Consider the following 17,848-nt stretch of genomic DNA (forward strand, 5'->3'; position numbering starts at 1 on the left):
CATATTCACAGACATCAGCAATCTTGGAGTTACAAAAAAGTAATAATACATACATATTAATGGATCACAGTTTGTCCTTTGGGGAGTATATTTTTTAAAAGGGCCAAGGCAGCAATAATAGCTTCTCTAAAAACTCTAAATGCTATAATTGTTTTATATGAATTACAGTGCTTATATTAATTAATGATTAATGTTTTGTATATGTAAGTATTTGATGGTTACAGCCAAAGAAAAAAGAAATAGTCTGTCTTTTAAGTTGCCATTAAAAAAAAAAATGTTGCTGTTTGAAGGTTTGGATCTGGTTAAATACAAGATTACTTTAACCACATTTCAATGAGGAACATGAAATATGGCCCATGAGGTCATGCAATTCAGCAAAACATTCTTTTTCCTTTTTTTCCTTTTTACTAGTTAAATAGAAACAAAAGCAAAATTGCCAGAATACCTCTTTACTCATATTTTAATCAAAGTGCTTTAAAAAAACTGCCTGAAGCTATTAAGTTGTGCTCCTGTTGCAGTCTGTACTGCGGTACTGACCTGCACATTCCTTGAGCTCCTCTTGAAATCAGTAGCCGTGTTGGACATGCCAGGAACACACACAGACACGAAAGTCTCACTCTGTATTGTGGAGAGTTGCACTGCGTGAGAAGGAGACAAGAGAAAAGAGAAAGAGAAGAGCTTACACAAACAGGACTGAATTTTGGAAATCTCTATTAGATAGAAAAGAGCAGCATTCTTTCTCCTAGGTATTGGGTGTAACCACATTGCTGTAGAGAGCAGGTTCTGTTCTGTCACTGACATAAGTCATTTAACTGATATGAAACCATCAGCAGTGACATAGAGATCAGCGTTAGAGCATCTATCCTGGCTCTGTTTGCCTTGGTGTGTGTGAGAAAAGAAAATGCTTCTTCAACTAAAAACTTGAAATAAAACCCACCAAACTGTGTTGTATCTATTTTCAAGTTAGAAACAAGTGTAGAATTATTTTAATTTTAGTTTCAGTTTATTCATACTGTAAAAACTTGATAATCTGGTCAGAAAAACAGGGACAAGCAAGATATTAGCTTGCATAGAAGTATTTGTCAAATGCTTGTTTCTGATTTCATTATGCAGACTGCCATAACATCCATATACACAAACAATTAGTCATTCTAGACTATAGAAACAGCCATCACATGAAACATTCTTCATATTTCCAACAGACGTTTATATACAAACAAGAATATTGATAGGCTACTTTGATAGACTAGTTACTAAACAATACAAGGCATAGACTGAATATAAAGTTATGTTTTTTAAATCCAACAAGAATGCACACTACTGGTGATTAAATGAGGCACTCAGAATTCCTTCCATGATTTTAAAACACCTTTGTTGTGCTCTTACACAAATTGCAGTCTACATGTATTCATTATTATCTTATATAAGTTAAAATTTGTACCAATATCATCATATTCATGATTGCATTTACCTTTATGTCAATAAATATCCTATTTCAACAAATTTAGGACAAGTCAGAAGAACAGAATTTTTCCCTACTGGACACTGCTTGAATGAATCCAGGACCACTGTTTGCTCTCCATCACATCTGCCCTAAGTAGCCATACTCACTGCTTGTCTAATATTTACTGCCAGTGAAGCTCAGGATATTAAAACTATTCTGGGCCAACAGGCTGAATCTCACAGCAGTGTATAGTGCCTCATCGTAAATTTGGAACCTCAGAGATATTTAAAGCAGGTACTCAAACATTTTGTGTGGTAGATTGCTGCATCTGAGATACAAGATTGCATAAAGCATTACTGGATCTAAACAGAGATTTGGACAAAAATTAAGTTGTACCAACAACAATACAGTAGAAATAATGCAGTTAGAAACAGCTATCATTACTTGGCTTCTTCAGGCCTGGGCATTCTTTTCTACTTTTAGATATCCCCTTGGCAAATTGAATTTATAATCAGCAACAGAAATAATCTGGATGATCTAGATTATCTCAAATACACCTGTTTGGTTGGTTTTTTTTTGTTTTGTTTTTTTTGTTTCCTACAGGAATGCATATGCCTTACTGTACTCACATCTACTGTCTGGTCTCCATGAATATTTATCAAGCATCAATGAACGTCAATGGGTGCCTCTTTTTCCTAATGGACAAATTCAATGACACGCCGTTGCTTCCTCTGCACTTCCATGTAGAACATCATTTTGTCAGGCAGTCCCACTGCTACCATCTGTTACACAGCAACAACATGTAATGGAATATAGGCAGGAAGGTTCAACCTCTACTGCCATACCACCAACATCTGCCTCTGATGTTGTGGGCCAAAATAATAAAATAGGAGGCCTCACTTTTGGAGCAGTCCTTGTATAAATCAAGAAAATGTATGTATAAATGTGTAAACTTGATTGAGCTTCCTTACTTAGAACTTATCAATTTGAACAAGATTCTAAATCTAAGAATACATAGAACTACTAGAGTAGCAACCATTCAAAATTTCCCTCTCCTTGTTCAATGCACTGCTTCTGACTTTATTTATAGAGTACTGTCCAAGTCTAGCTTTAAAAACTGAATTATTATTCCTCTATGAGTTTTTGGTGACAAGTATCATTAAAGTATTCTAGAGTTTCATATTACTACATATCCATGAGATGAGAGAACATTAACAGCTCTTACAGATGGGAATAGCAAGAAACTAAAGACATCTGCCTTCTTCCAGCGCTAAATCTCAGGTTCAAAGTACCTGTTTTAGACTATTTAGTTATACCTATCACTCAAACAGATGCAATTACACATACTTCAGCAAATGAAAGCACTATATCTCAAGCTAGAACTCCAAAAAGAAGACAATGAAATAACTCCTTAAAAGCATAGCTTGATGGATAACCAATAAAAATGCTATGGTGAAGGACAACAATCCTGTGCCATAACCAAGAAAACATGCTTTTATCTCTCTTGCGTTCCTTTAGAGAATGTACTCAGTACCTTAAAGTGTCACATCTGGAATACAGGGTAAGAAGTCTAAATATTAAACTGCATAAATTTTGTTGGATTGAAAGAATTTACACCACTAACACTGTGTCCAAGAATGTACCTTTAGATACCAAACATTTAAGACTGGTTGTTTTGTGAAAAATATTGAAGTGGTCGTTTGCTATGAAACAGAATCAAAAATGGGCACTTCTATGAGAGCATAGAAGCAGCACCTTGAAAAGAGGCAACTGATTTTAATAGGAAAGTTCAAAAAGAAAAAAGAAAAAAACACCAAACTAGGTACTTAAAAAAAGGCCTCAGCAACTGAAGATCAATCCCTCAGCCAAATGCCTTATCAATAGTTATCCAATCCTGGAAGGCTTCATGGAGCTTCTCATTGCTTTACATGAGATTCCTCAAAATACGGTTTATGACTACATTTCCAATAGCTTGCAGAAGGATTTGTAAAGCAGCAATAACACAGGGGCAACAGACTCATTTCTACTACTATTCTTTTCCTGAAAATACATGTGTTATGGGAATAGACTTGTAGTAGTAGAACTTTAAGGCCCAAATGCTGGTTGGGATCCAACTACAATATATAATGTCTCAAGACACTGTGGAAAGAAAGTCCACTATAAATAAATTGAACTGGCAAGGCAAAGAAAACAAAAGATAGAAAGGAAGCCAAAAGCACAGTGAACAAAGGAACCTGACTAAGCTGTAAATCAGATGACTGTCAGTTCTGGGAACAAGCTCTAGGTTTCCTGAATCCTTATCTGCTACTGCTGATGACATCTTCCAAATACTGGATTTTTGGGCAAAGTGAAGTGAGAGGTCCTTAAAAAAGGGCCCATGGGACAAAGGAGGGATAATGTTCTGTCTGAATTCAGTCAGCTTGCACATTATTCCTCAGGATGAAATGCTATTTTCAAGTAAGAAAAGTTAATGAGAGATGCTCGCCTTGTTCATATACAGAAACAATCTTTTCACAAGAATCACAACTGTACCTATTTTTGCAATAGAAAACAAGCAATTTTAGTGCCTGTTTTTAAAGAGCTTCAATAGTAATTAGTCATAATCTCAGCCCTGATCATATAATAATTATTTTTATCATTGCTAATATTAATCAAAATTTACACACATATATATACACACACACAGTGACTCATTAAATTTCAGCTTTTAGTAAAGTTATTAGAATATTGCAAGATCTTGCAGCTATCACACATTAAGATTTTAATTGCAACCATTAAAACCACTACTATTGTATAGGCTTGTTCTGGTAGTCTGTGTGCCATTGATGATTTAGGAAGAAAAATCAAAGCTTGCCTACAGTGCAAGGAGTATGAAAATTAAATAGTTACATACATACAGAAATTCAAGTGAACAAACAAATACTTAAATGGAAGCTGAACACATGTGCTTCTTGTTTATATGTGCTTTTCAAAGACTGTTTTTCCTAACAGAAATGCAGCACTGTCCCAGTGCTCAGTCACTGTGTTTCTGGAGATACCTCTTGGCTGCAACATGACCCAGAATTTAGGCTGCTACTGAAAGAGGAAACAACTCTCTCCTGAGGCAGTTATGATTTAAATCTCCACACCCAACATTTTGCCTCCTTTTTTTCTTCTTACCAGGTACAGCTGGTATCCTTCAACTTCTTGCTACATATTCTGAGCATAAATACCAATACATAGAAACATAGTGTTGAAACTTCAAGACAAGTTCATGAAAACCAACTTTTAAAGGCAAAATAACACAGGAAAAAAAAAAAAAAAACCTATTAGAAAGAAAAATCCACGGTCATCAGATGAACAGAAATGATAGCGCACAGATTTGGCAATTCAAATTATGATGTGCCTAAGAACTAGAAACAGGGTTTCATTACGTACTACTGAATGTTCAGCACTTACAAGGTACCTCACTGGAGGCTCTTTCACATTCTTACAATTTAATGCTAGTTCGAATTTCTCAGGAAGAAAAAATCTCTTTTTAATTTGATCCATTGCTATTAGCACCCACTTTTATTTATTTTCATCTTTTTCCATCTTTTCATCAGTTATCTTTAGAAAGCATTCTGGAGGAACTGCTGCTCTTACTCATCATGTATTCTTCAAAGCATGTGCTAAATACTCCTGGTGAAAGCTTGTCAGATACCTTCACCCCTCCCCAACCTCCAGTTCCCTCCCTGTTGAACTCAGTGGGAGTGTTGTTACTGAATTCAGAGAATTCATTCCTTCTCATTAAAAGGTATTCAGACACCACAGGCTTTTGTTTGGCAAGATCTAGTTTCCATTTTACCCAAACTATCAGAGCTCAGGGAACAGGCAAGATCAACTCCCTAGTGAATTCTGAGATAAATTTGTCTACTTTTCAGTCAACTACAGAATCATGCTCACTAAACTCTCAGGTATTTTTTAAAGTATCTCTTCTTTAGATTTTAAGCAGTAAACTAAGATAATGGGACAAATTTCCAGCAACCTTAACATAAATTTGAAGGGCCTACATTTATACTGACAAAAAGTAAGTTATTTGGCTTTGCTTTCCTCTTAGCGACAGAGATAATTACACTGACTGAAAAATCTGCAAAGTAAAATTTGCTAGGCTCATCTAATTGATTACCCTAGTAAATATTGCTTTTCTATAAAACATAGTTCATGTACATTAGTTAGTCTTTAAGAAGTATACACATCCACATCTATAGACGCAGACCGTATTCAACTGTTTTGCAAGTGCAGTCTTCCAATACTTCGCTCTCACATTTAGAAAGTAATTGTGAAACTGTCACTTTTTCCTCATTTTGACTGTGCGAATCTTAGCCATAAGGATTACTCATCAAAGCCTGTTAAGTCACTAAGACAAACTAGCTGCTTTATACAGAGGGTGAATCAGTTAATGATTTCATAGACATTTCACTTCCAGAAGTGTCATATATGCAAGTGGGTGAGGCCACACACATGGTCCAGTGTTGTGGTCTGGTTGCTCAGTTGGAAAAAGCAGTATAAAGTCAGCTTTTTGGCTTCTGTCAGTACATACAGATGATTTCAATTTGTTAGGATTCCACTAGAGTGGTCAGCATTACTTTGACAAAGCTGTGCCAACAGACAGCTCTGGAGCCTTAAGAATTTAAGTACACACTGGGACCAGGCAGAGGTACCGAGCTTTCTGCTTTACAATCTATTACCTATATGGCTTATTAAATTTAGGTCATTAGGTAGCTCCTAAATATGCAGGTGTTTATTATGTGGCTTACACAGAATAAACACTTAGCTCGAGTTTCTACCAATAGAGTACGGAGAGATTATGACAATGGCTGTAACTTAAGGAATCATACCTTTAAGCCATTTAAGTACAGTTCAGACTTCTGAAACTTACAGCTTACGCATTAGAGTGAACTTGTCCATAGCAATCAAGTCAGTAAGTGCCAAAAAATTAACACTACAGATGTTATGTTTATTTCTAAGTAGTTTAATTTGTATATGCAGGGTAGCATACCACAGAGGTTATTCTCTTTTTCAACTTGTATTTGGCAACCCTGCTTACAATCAAGTAAAGTCCTTGGGATCATACAAGATTATCTGTTGATCACAAAAAGGCTTAAGCATTCCTAAGGTGCTCCTTGAATCTTGTGATGGAGTTTTACTACTCAGTAAAAGAGAGGAAACAGTCTTGGAACTTCTGATGCTCCTGGTGTTCAGCAAGTTAACCATGAGTCCAACCTCATATTGGCAAGAATTTTGTGTTCTCAGAGTTTCCATCTACTGGTTTCTATTTCATTAGAGAGATGCTGTGTGGAGAACAAATGGGTTCTCTTTTTAAACATTCTGACTGTTGCAGAGGTTGTTAAATCATCAGAAGAACTGAATGTTTTAAAAGTATTTGGGACTAAGACCACAGTGTATGATATATAAGAAACATTTCTTAGCTAAGTACTGCATGTACTCGGAAAAGCAAATAACATTGCTGATGCCACTGATTAACTCATTACCTGCAACAAAATTTCCAGTTTTGGAATCAGCCCACAAGAAGCAGTTTACTATTCAGAACTGACAGGAAATGCCTTTCCTTTTACTTTCTCATCTTGACCTTTTACCTTCAAAAAAAACACATAAAAGATGGCTTATGGAAAGTGAGATGTTTCTACAACAAAGCCTAATATACAAGGTGAGTGCCTGGACTGAGACAAAGAGCATTTCATGGCACTCCATTTTCAACAGTCAGGAAACAAACTCAACTAACAGTGACCAAACTGGTAGGCATACAAATTCTTTCCCAATTTTTACTAAATTATGGACTTCCCGAGCCAACTACAAAACTGAAGTTTACAGAAGTGCTAAAGGCTTGGAACATTTTACAGACATAACACTGAATTGATATTCCACTCATGTGAATAGATGTCTAACGCACAATGTAAGTGGATTTTACTTCCCAGTAACAACTTGGTCCACTTAAAAATAGGAAGGAAAGATTATGTCAGTGTTTTTGCAAGTTCATTTTGGAAGGTATGGACAGTAATTACTTAAGGTTACTATGAAGAACTGACTATCATAAGCAACAGCAGGAAGGACTAAGCAGATCTAAAAGTCCAAATACTAGAACAGTCAAAGTTATTACAGTAGTTGAGGTTTATTGAGGTTTACGGACTCTATATTTCTGTGGAATCTTCCCAGAATTAACTGAGAAAGTCACTGATTTTAGGATCTGAAATTCTGCCACTAGTAGGAAGCATACATGGATACATGTACAAAAAATACAAATTTACAAATTTGTGTACAAATACAAACTCGCATCTTAAACAACTATGAGAAAATCAAAGGCTACAAACTCAAAATCTTCTCTTTCCAGCACTGCAAAAGCCCATATAGCTCACAGAAGCTATGTACCTCTCCAGTAGATCAAAAATTAAAAAAAATAACATGTTGTCCATCACATATACATGGAAATTAACATACGCAGATTAAGTCATTCAAGCATACAGCAAGTTCTCAGTGTCTAACATTGAACACGTAACAACTGCAATAAGCTACTACTCTGAAGAGTTAAAACCCTAAGTGATTCACAAAAGGTCATGAGTGCCTCTGTGTTCACCAGAAGGGCAAAGGTGCTCATCTTTTCTAAAGTAATTCAGAATTACTTATCTATCTATCAGTTTATTTCAAACAAATGGACAAACTCAGCCTATGTTTCATCTGCAAGGAAAGATTTTACTGCCAATGTTCTCATCCCACAGGAACTAAAGAGAAGTCAGCTGCATAGGAAAACATGCTTCAAGAGAGATCATTTTGGAAAAACTTAAAATATCCCTACATCCTTTCCACCTTCTTATGCTTACTTAAACAAGAAGCAACATACCAAATTTAAACTCTTAAAATATAAGTCTGAACAATGTAATTTCTATACTTAGCATCCAAGTAATCTCAGGCCAAGATTTAGTCTTTCGAATATTTGCTGCCTGTGTACCACACACGTTACTATCAGGACTAACAACTACTCACAGCAGGCATTTTTGTATCTCAGCTTCCAAACATGAGAAGTGAATGAGATATTTTTGCACACACTAAAAAAGTACAATGCCTACTAGTAGTACACTCAGGCTTAGTTTAAGAAATGATATAATTGCTAACACAGGCCATTCTCCCACCTCACAGACACAAGACTATGTGAAAGAACTGAACCTCAGCTAATAATATTTCAGCCAAGCATTTCTGATCATCTTTCCAGCAGTCAGCCATTACAGCAGTGGACTTCTTCACAACTTTGCTCACTGGCAACAGAAATGATTTCTTAATGGTCCATCCAACAGTTCCACTATTCATACTAACAGAATTAAGCTGGTTTTGGTTCTCGTTCTGCATCTTTCTATTTAAAGGGGAAAGGAACATACCTTTAAAAGTATCTGGTCTTGATCTAATAGAATACCTAGACTTTAAAGAGATTGTGAAAGTGCTAATCCAGAGTGTCTTTAAGGATCTTATACTGTGGCACCCTGCAAACAACCTTATACCTCTTATCAAAACAAAGAAGCCACCTTCTTTTGCCTTCCATAGGATGTGGCCACAAATGGTTACCAGGATGTGAAGTGAGAACATATCAGGTAGAAGAATCTGAAAAAGCTGTGCTCAGATGAAAAGCACAAGAGACTTTGAAACCATTACAGACAGAAAAATCTATCACTAAGACTCAAAATCATAAAAAAACAATTAAGACAATTAGTCTGTGATTTACATCCAATAACAGCAGATGTAATAACAGGATAAGAAATTAATGAAAGCCCAGAGGAGCAACCAAATTCCTTACAAAGGTAATCAGATGTTTAAAACTGTAGCATTATCTAAAAATTATAGAACTGACCACTGAGTAGTGGCACACATTAACCTTCTTTTCAAAGATGGTTGTGTTGCTGCTGTCCTTTTTTTCCCCCCAAATCCAACTACACAGACTTTATTATCAATACTACATATTTGGAGCTGATTGAAAAAATTCTGTGTGATTTCTTGCCGGATACAAATCATATGCCTTGAATAAGGATTAGCTGGATAACTCACAAGCCCCCTGGGGAAAATATGTTGTACAGACTACTCCTCATAAGTGGGGATTAATATCAAATCCCACAGGAAGTCATGCACTGCAGTGTTTGTTTTCATTTCATTTTATATTTACTGGCAGTTTATACTGTTCTTTCAGCTTGTGTTAAACACTGCAGGATGACAGAATTTTTCAGCACGTGTAACACTATGTCTCACGTTTTGGCCATCTGATAATATTTAGTTGATAAATTGATGTCCATTGTGTCTTACAAAATTGCAAATAGCATAAACTCTATTTTACCACATGGAATGCCTCCCCTTATAGAATTTTTATGCTTAAAACATCTTCAGACTTAACACTCTACTGACGCAGCAGCTGCTGCCACTGCTCACCATTAATCTCACTGTTGATGTTCTCACACTCAAGTGGTCTTCATTCACTTTTCACTCTCGTTAAACCTAGATATTTTCCCTGTATCTCTACATTCCCTATCACCCTAGTTTACACTACTTCTGGTCAACTTTAACTGCTCATTCCATATCTTTCCCCACATTTTCAGATCTCAGTTCTTCCCTATCCTATCACCAGCCTGTTCTTCGATATCAGAAAACAACTTCTCACCAAAAGACCACAAAACAGCATTCAGTACGTCTTAGCACTGACATCACAAAATCACTTTTCTCTTAAAAGGCTCCAGAATTGAAGAATTACTTGAGCAATTGAATCTGATATTCCACCATCAGCTAATTTTAGGCAATTTGTATAGGCAAAAAACCCACAAACAAATCCAACAGCAAGTAATCTTTATTAACGGATTCCTCAGAACTCTTCCTTCAAAACATGACTGGATGTGATGCTTATTATGGAGGTGAAATGAAAAGTCAACTGCTAGACTGTAGACCTTCTCATAAAAGGGGAAGAAAAGAGAACAAGGCAGTCATGCTCCGAGTACTTTTTTTGTTAACTCTTTTGACACAGAGGCTTTCTAAAAAGTGACAGAAGGGATTGGTGAAAAAGAAGGGTTCATCCACTACTGAGAACCACAGAGACCGTGAATGGATAGTAATAACTGCTTTACCTACCAATAAATGCCACTGTTAGACAAATCTCCCTTCACATTACTGTGGGCTCAATATTTTTGTATGTCTCTGATTTACCAGTCTTATCTTCATGAAATACTCATACACATCAATTTGCCTGAGCACTGCAATGCTTTAACATTGTATACAACACTGGTGTTTGTGTGCACATTTATTGTCTGAATTCTTTTAGGTTTAACCTTGTCATCTTCTCAAATTCTCTCTGAATTGAAGAAATTTTCTCAGTAAACTTTACTGACCTGCAATACTGAAAGGCTACACTGTGCAACTGTAACCTGTAAAAAATATTCAGTAACATCTTCAGTCTCAAAAAAAAAAAAAAAAAGATTATAGAGGGATGGCATTAACTGAAATATAATGTGACTAACAACTGATGTTGTGACATCACACAGAAAATGTCCTTGTCCCAAATCAGAAGTCTAACTTTCCAACCAGCGTTGCAACAACATGCAAAAACCTTGCCTAGAAAGGTATGATTTTACTGCATCAGCAAGTGAGATAGAAAGCGGTGACAAACCTTAGCACCTGCTAACGTGTTCTTAAGATTTGTACTGCAGTTGTCAGCATAGCACACTGCACAGAAGTGGAAAACACAAGAGAAACCATAAAAAAAAAAAATCAATTTGGTTAAGATAACGTGTAAGCCATCACTGCAGTGTTCTTCATTTCATGACTTCTTGAAAACCCTGATAAAATTATTGTAATAGTTTTCATTATAAGCAAGAAGAAAACCTTTGCGATCACCAGAGTTGTTTATATAGAGTTTTCCTTTCAGTGTGGCAAACTGAATGGGCTGAATATGCCACTAAATGCTTCAGATGATACTGATTAACTTGATTTAAGAGGATAAGGGAAGGAGGTAGGAAAGATGCAAAGGGAATGCTGCACTTGTTAGATGCAATGGTTTGCATCTAAAATACTAAGTGCTTCTTAGGACCAGCGAATATTAGCATTATTCACCTCTTAATCTTGGTGAGGAGTTTGGGGTTTGGGTTTGTTTTTTTTTTTTTTTCCTTTTTTTCTTTTTCTTTTTTTTTTTCTCAATACAGTTGGATTCTCCAGGAGCAATTTTAATGACAATTGGACAAAGGGTCAAGATAATCCATCCAATACATTGTCAAAATACATGTTTTGATCCTATAAAGACAGTTAACAATATTCAAGCTTTGAAATTCTTTATGAAGTAATCAGCATTAATTTGTTCTGTTCAGATTTTAATTATATACCATTTGCCTTCCTAAGAGGACACTACCACAAGTATAGCTGTCAGATGGAAATTAATTTGCTAGTAGATGACCACATACTTCATGAATTATACATGAAACTTTGTCTCTCAGTGACTGTTGCTAAACGACTCTTTCATCATTCCTATGTTTAAACAAACCACAATAGTTTTTAAATAAGTCTGATCAGCAGTAAGGAGATTAGGATAAAATGCTAAGAATGATTTCTAAAATGGCATTTGAGGCACATTCCGTATTGATATGTTTAGCTGCAATTTGGGTCGTGTTCCTTTGCACTTAGTTGTTAGAAGAATGATGGGCAGGCCACCGCATTCACTTTCAAATACAACATTGATAGCTGGATTTACATTTCTTTTTAAGACTCAGCTTTCGCAAACAAGCCTTAGATTTCAGACATAATTCTGTTATTCAAATGGGAGAAGAGTTTGATAGCTATGCTAATCACTTTTATCTGAGAAAACATAACTAATAGCTTGGTTTACATTTGCTTACATTTATGAGCATAATTTTAGTACATAATTTTATTGCTCTATAAAACATAATACTGCATTAGTCCGCTCTTAAAAAAAAAGGTTACCTTAGAGTGATTTGCACTTAAACTTTCACACTACATTTAAATGACAGCATCATTTTAAATTTTTGACTTTTTAAAATATAGATATATTTTTAAAAAAACACATATAACAATTAATCCCACAAGGCTATTTTCTGTACAGATAATATTCAGTGAATATATTTAAGGTAGTCATAGAAGCATTGATCACAAGACTGTTCTGAGTCAGTTATTCTCATGTATAAATCGGACTGGATGAAGATAATTTGTTCTTACATCGCATGAAAGGAATCTCTTAAAATTCCCTACTGCTGTATACATTAACAAATTATGTGGAAGAAAAGAGGAATGATCCACACAATCACTTTTTTTTTTTTTTTTTTTTTGTGCATCCAGTGTTTTCAGCACTGGAAACTGAAAAGGAAATAAGGTCTTAGATTTTAAGGGGATCGGTTATTACTTTCAGTGGCCCATAAAAATAAAGAAAATATGCTCAAAATAACTCCACTTTGTTGTACTTTACTCAACATTTCCTCTTGGAATAGTCATGCTAATAATGATATGAGAACTATTTTCCACGATGCAACTGTGCCAACTGATACACTATAGTGAGCCTATTATTAATAATACTTTGCATATATGTAGCACCTTTTCTCTGAAAATTTGAAAATACATTTATAAATTTAACCTTACTGTTTCCTTGGAGGCAGAAAAAGTGATGTATATAAATGCTACACTGCCTATGATACCAAGAAATTATCTATGACAGAACCTGGATTTTCATGCATCTCTCATCTCCTACAGAGTCTTCTAAAGAAAGCTCTTAAGTAGTCAATTGGTACTGCAATTGCCTGCAGCCTGTAATGCATTTTTGCCCCCTCACCAAGCTTGTCCTCCTCAATAGGTTTTCTTCTGCTGTACAGGTTATTGCCGAATCAATACCCCTGTGCCTACAAATAGATACCCAAGAAGTGAAACTTAAATATATAGTGAAGTCCACACACTTTGCATCTTAAAGGTAAGCACAGACCTCTTAAGGGGATATTTGATCTGCCCTAATATTGCAGAAACATTGCTTTGAAATGGATGGCTTGCTTATCGACTGCAAATTAAATTATACTACTAAACTATATTTTTGATACTTGATTTCTATTTATTTATTTATTTGATTTTACAGGACCTAACAGGATGCTTGCAGTATACTTCATATGATGCATTGCATTAACTGCAAAATGAATATGTCTTCATTGTACAGTTATTCCATAACATTTGCAGGCTCTTGTCAGGTTGAGATACTGAGAAATATGCATGTCAAGACCAGAACCTTTTTGCTAAGCTAAACTAAGCAGAACTCAACAGAACCTTTTTGCACTGTATTATAGTACAAATTCACAGTAAGGACAATGGGAATGCTTTGGACGTTTGGAATAATGCCTTCTCCCATAGTGAATCAGAAAAAAAAATAAAAATTTTCTAACACAAAATATAAGCTGTACACTGAAAACACTGCATGTAAATACAGCTTACAATTCATTTCATAGAACAATGTTGCCAGATCTCAATTTAAAATAAAACTTCACTAAGTTTGAAAGGAGATAGTGCAACTTAACCATAGATATCCAAAACTAAACTGCTAAGATCCAATTGATAGCCCATCTAGTTCATATTGCCATGGAATATGGTTATGGAAAAAAATAGCTTTGAAAACATATTTAATTGACTTTTAGTCTGGACAGAATGAAGAATGCATGTCAAAAGGAATACAAATAAATCATTAAAAAAAATGCTTAATTTAAGCTTTTACTATGATTTCTGGTACTCAAATCCAAATACCTGGAATGCTGAACCTTATTTCAACTCTGTTACTATTGATGGAGTCAGAACTTTGCTGAGCAGCTGAAGGATGGTCTTGAGTACAACACTATGTGGCTGAAAAGTCTTCAAAAGGACAGAGCAGGAAATGTATATTTTCAGTAGTGCAGAGGTGACAAATTTAACAGATTTTTCTGCTACGTAAGATTCTCTAAGGACTTTCAAAGTAGTGCAAAGTAATTTTTCAGGCTGTATGCATATGCTTAGTGTAAAGACAAAACTGGCTGCAGAGCCCACTTAAACTTTTGGTGAAACAACTGCTCTGCACAGAAAAACACGGCCTAAGAAATGTGAATAGAAAGCCAAATAACAATACAGCATATAGAATTTGTCCTTAGTGACAGTATATTAGGCAGAATTGTGATGGATTCCATGTAAATGTGGTGTGAGAGAATACTAGGAATCAGTAATTGTATTTGCATGAACTTGTTCATATTTCTTCACATTTAACACTAGACATTCATGATTTAAGAATAAAACAGTAGCTCTTTCCTTCTATGGTCAGACTGTGGTGGTTAGCGTGGTTAATCATCTCAACCACAAAGGTTCCATTAAATCTTCCATCCACAGGAAAGGCATACTGAAATGGCTGATATTCAGAAGAAAGACTCACATATACACTTATAACAGTCTTTTACATGGATACACACACGCACACCTTATATAAAGTAGTAGATACTGTATTTATACACAAACACAACACATCCATTCTTCTGGACTTTGACATCCAGAAAGTTCCAGCATAAAATTATCCTCTTTTTGTCAGAAAAAAACTTCAGTTTTATATCAAGATTTCCTGACCTCTGCAAAAAGGGGTGATGAGACTTTTTAATGGGGAAGCTTTGGCACCAGTCAGCACAAAATTTCCAATTGCTGGACACCGTTCCTGCACTTACAACATCAGATAATTAATCCTAGAAAAACAGAGCGTGGTGTCACACACAGAAGCAAAAAAAAAAAAAAAAAAAGAAAAAACTCAAGAAATTCCAATTTACGGTTGATGTTCTAGCATTAATTCATATCACTGTGCGCACCATGAAGTGGTGGTGAAGGATTACAGTGGGGGAAAACACAGAAATGAGGGCAAAGTATCACCTTTAAATTCCAGTTCTCTAGCTATTTTTACCTTAACCAAGTTCTCTATCATTTTCAAAGGCACCAAAATTGCACTTGCTGTGCTATTACTGACCTTGCATCCAGATGTCATTAAAAATTAGCTTTATTTCCTTGGGCATTTTATGTAATTGAAGGCTGAATTCCTTGAAAAATGGAAGATCGGTCCTTTCAGTGAACGATGTTTCTCAAAGCTGCTATCTTTCACCACTATTGATCTTGTTATATGTCAAAATTAGTAATGTCTAAATTAGCAGTTGTTGAGACATGTTCCATTTCTTATTACTAATGCTGGAAATCCATATGTAAGGAGCAAGCCAGAAGCAACCTCACCAAACCATTTACACAAATATAAAAAAAATTGAATTATTTTGTTTATACATCACACAGATAGCTTTACATTGAGAATATTGGTGACAACGTTAAGCATTGAATCTAAGAGAGTTCATGGTGGGGAGAGCACTGACCAGTTCTACTTTTTGCATAGTAGAAATCATTGGCTTGGGAACATGGCCTGCTGCTGTAGCTAGTCACTCAGCAAGTCTCGCTTAACAGCTACAGGAAAAAATTATTACAGACCAAAGACTTTCAGTTTCTAGGTTTTAGTATTAACATTGTCCTCAGTGGGGATTATCTACCACTCTCAAATTGATTTAATATACGAACTTGTAATAGACCAGCACATCGTGGAAATGACTGATACCTGGAGAGGTCAATCGTTAGTGCCACAAATAATTAGAGTTTTACTCTCTCACTCCCCTGAGAAAAAATTATTTTATGAACATGAAAGATAAGTCATTGCAGCGAGATTCCATAGGAAGGCTATATTTGGGAGCAAAACCTCAATGAAAACAAAGATCCCAGAATCACATTCACCTCTTTGTGTTGGTGGTTTGTTTTTCTCCAATTCTTTTTTTTTTTCTCATCTCCTAAACTCATTCATGTGTAATACCTTTTTATCACTTCAAAATAATTATACTCTTCAAGATGATAAAAACAGTATGTCTTCTGTCACTTATTTTGTCTTATGTTCAATTTTGTAACTGTGATAAAAACTTTCAGAAACACTCTGAGCTTCCAAATGGATGTGCTGCTAGACCTTGAACATAACAGCATGATATAACATCGGCAGAATAGCCAGCTAAATAAATGTTCACTTATTCATTTCCCTAAGAGTAGGTTCACGTCCAGATGATGATGAAGCTTCTAGTCACAAAAAACTGGATAGCAACTGGAGTACAATAAGAATGTAAGAAATTTAGAGAAAAAGGAAATTGGTAAAGCCACTTTGTCCATGATGGGCCATCTAATTATTTCCTAAATGGGAAAATGCTTTTGCCTTACCTGGTTGACCGCTCTGCACATTCAGCATGAAAAACATGTCCTGACATCTGTTCTGAATTTTCATTTTATTTCCATGCATGCTTCTTTGTCCTGTCATTTGTGTCAGTCTGAAAACAACAACATAAAATGACAGGTTCTAATCACTTAAATGTTGAAAATTGTCCTGTTTCTTTTTTTCTTCTTTTAAGAAAAGATTTGAAAGCTATACTGTTTCCTCTGCCTCAGTTAAGTGTCATCAAATTGCAGTTATATTACAAAGTTCAGTAACATAGACCCAAACAAAGGTTTCCAGCTGAGAAAATGTGGGCTGCAAGACACAAAGAGCAGAATTCAGATTTCCAGAGTGGAAAATGGGTTCATTGCAAATACTGATTACCCGCTCCTTTCCACCACACAAAACGGTTTCTAGTATAATAAACACTTATTTGTGGATCTGCCTTACATTCTTAATTGTCCATTACATTTATAACTATCACTCTTCTGACACTGACACAAAGAGACTCCATTGTTTGAGAAGAGGCTGCAGTTAAGAATTATCCTACCTCAGGATAACTTTAATGCATTAGAGTCCTACTGTGTTAACTCTATACCAACACAGCAAACAAGACAGCGACCCCTTCAAAAAACTTGCAGCTTCACTGTGGGATCATAGAAGGGCTTGAATTGGAAATGACATTAAAGATGATCTAGTTCCAAACCCTAAATGCTTGGTGTGGTTCACATCCCTGGAAGCATCTAGAGATTGAAAGCAGCCAACAAGCACGTGGATAATTCCCTTTTTTTTTTTTGTAATGACAAGAAAATAAAGTTTGCAGAGTTGCCAATCAGTCTATTTTGGAGATGAGTGAACCTCCTGTCAGATAGATACCACAAAGACAGCAAAGCTCGAATACCTAGACCATTGTTCCAGGCTTAGACAAACACATCTGCAGCCCATACTAATACATGGATATACAGATAATATAACACCACATTCCCATACAAATGTGGGCTTAAATCAGCAAGCTTCCCTATTGAATTGAGGCTAACATGCAGGTCAGCTTGCCATAACATTTTGTCAAGAAATTTAACTCCGGATTGTAGCTTTTTCTTCTAACTTGATAAGCCTGTTGAAACTTGACTAAG

General features: G+C 35.6%; 1 long non-coding RNA gene across 9 annotated transcripts in view; it reads left to right on the forward strand.

The window, feature by feature from the left end:
* Nucleotides 1-17,848, forward strand: part of LOC107053383 — a 322,875-nt gene that overhangs the window by 294,425 nt on the left and 10,602 nt on the right. For 4 of the 9 annotated variants that reach the window (XR_005860125.1, XR_005860127.1, XR_005860131.1 and 1 more), the window contains one exon: nucleotides 2,048-2,934. The exons of 2 other annotated variants lie outside the window; for them this stretch is intronic. This is a non-coding gene — a long non-coding RNA (uncharacterized LOC107053383). Of the gene's footprint in view, nucleotides 1-2,047; nucleotides 2,935-13,317; nucleotides 13,413-17,848 lie in introns of those variants that run through there. 3 more of the 9 variants (XR_005860129.1, XR_005860128.1, XR_005860132.1) reach the window with 1 other exon arrangement.

Source organism: Gallus gallus, chromosome 5 (assembly GCF_016699485.2).
Source record: "Gallus gallus isolate bGalGal1 chromosome 5, bGalGal1.mat.broiler.GRCg7b, whole genome shotgun sequence".
In the NCBI taxonomy this organism is placed as follows: domain Eukaryota; kingdom Metazoa; phylum Chordata; class Aves; order Galliformes; family Phasianidae; genus Gallus; species Gallus gallus.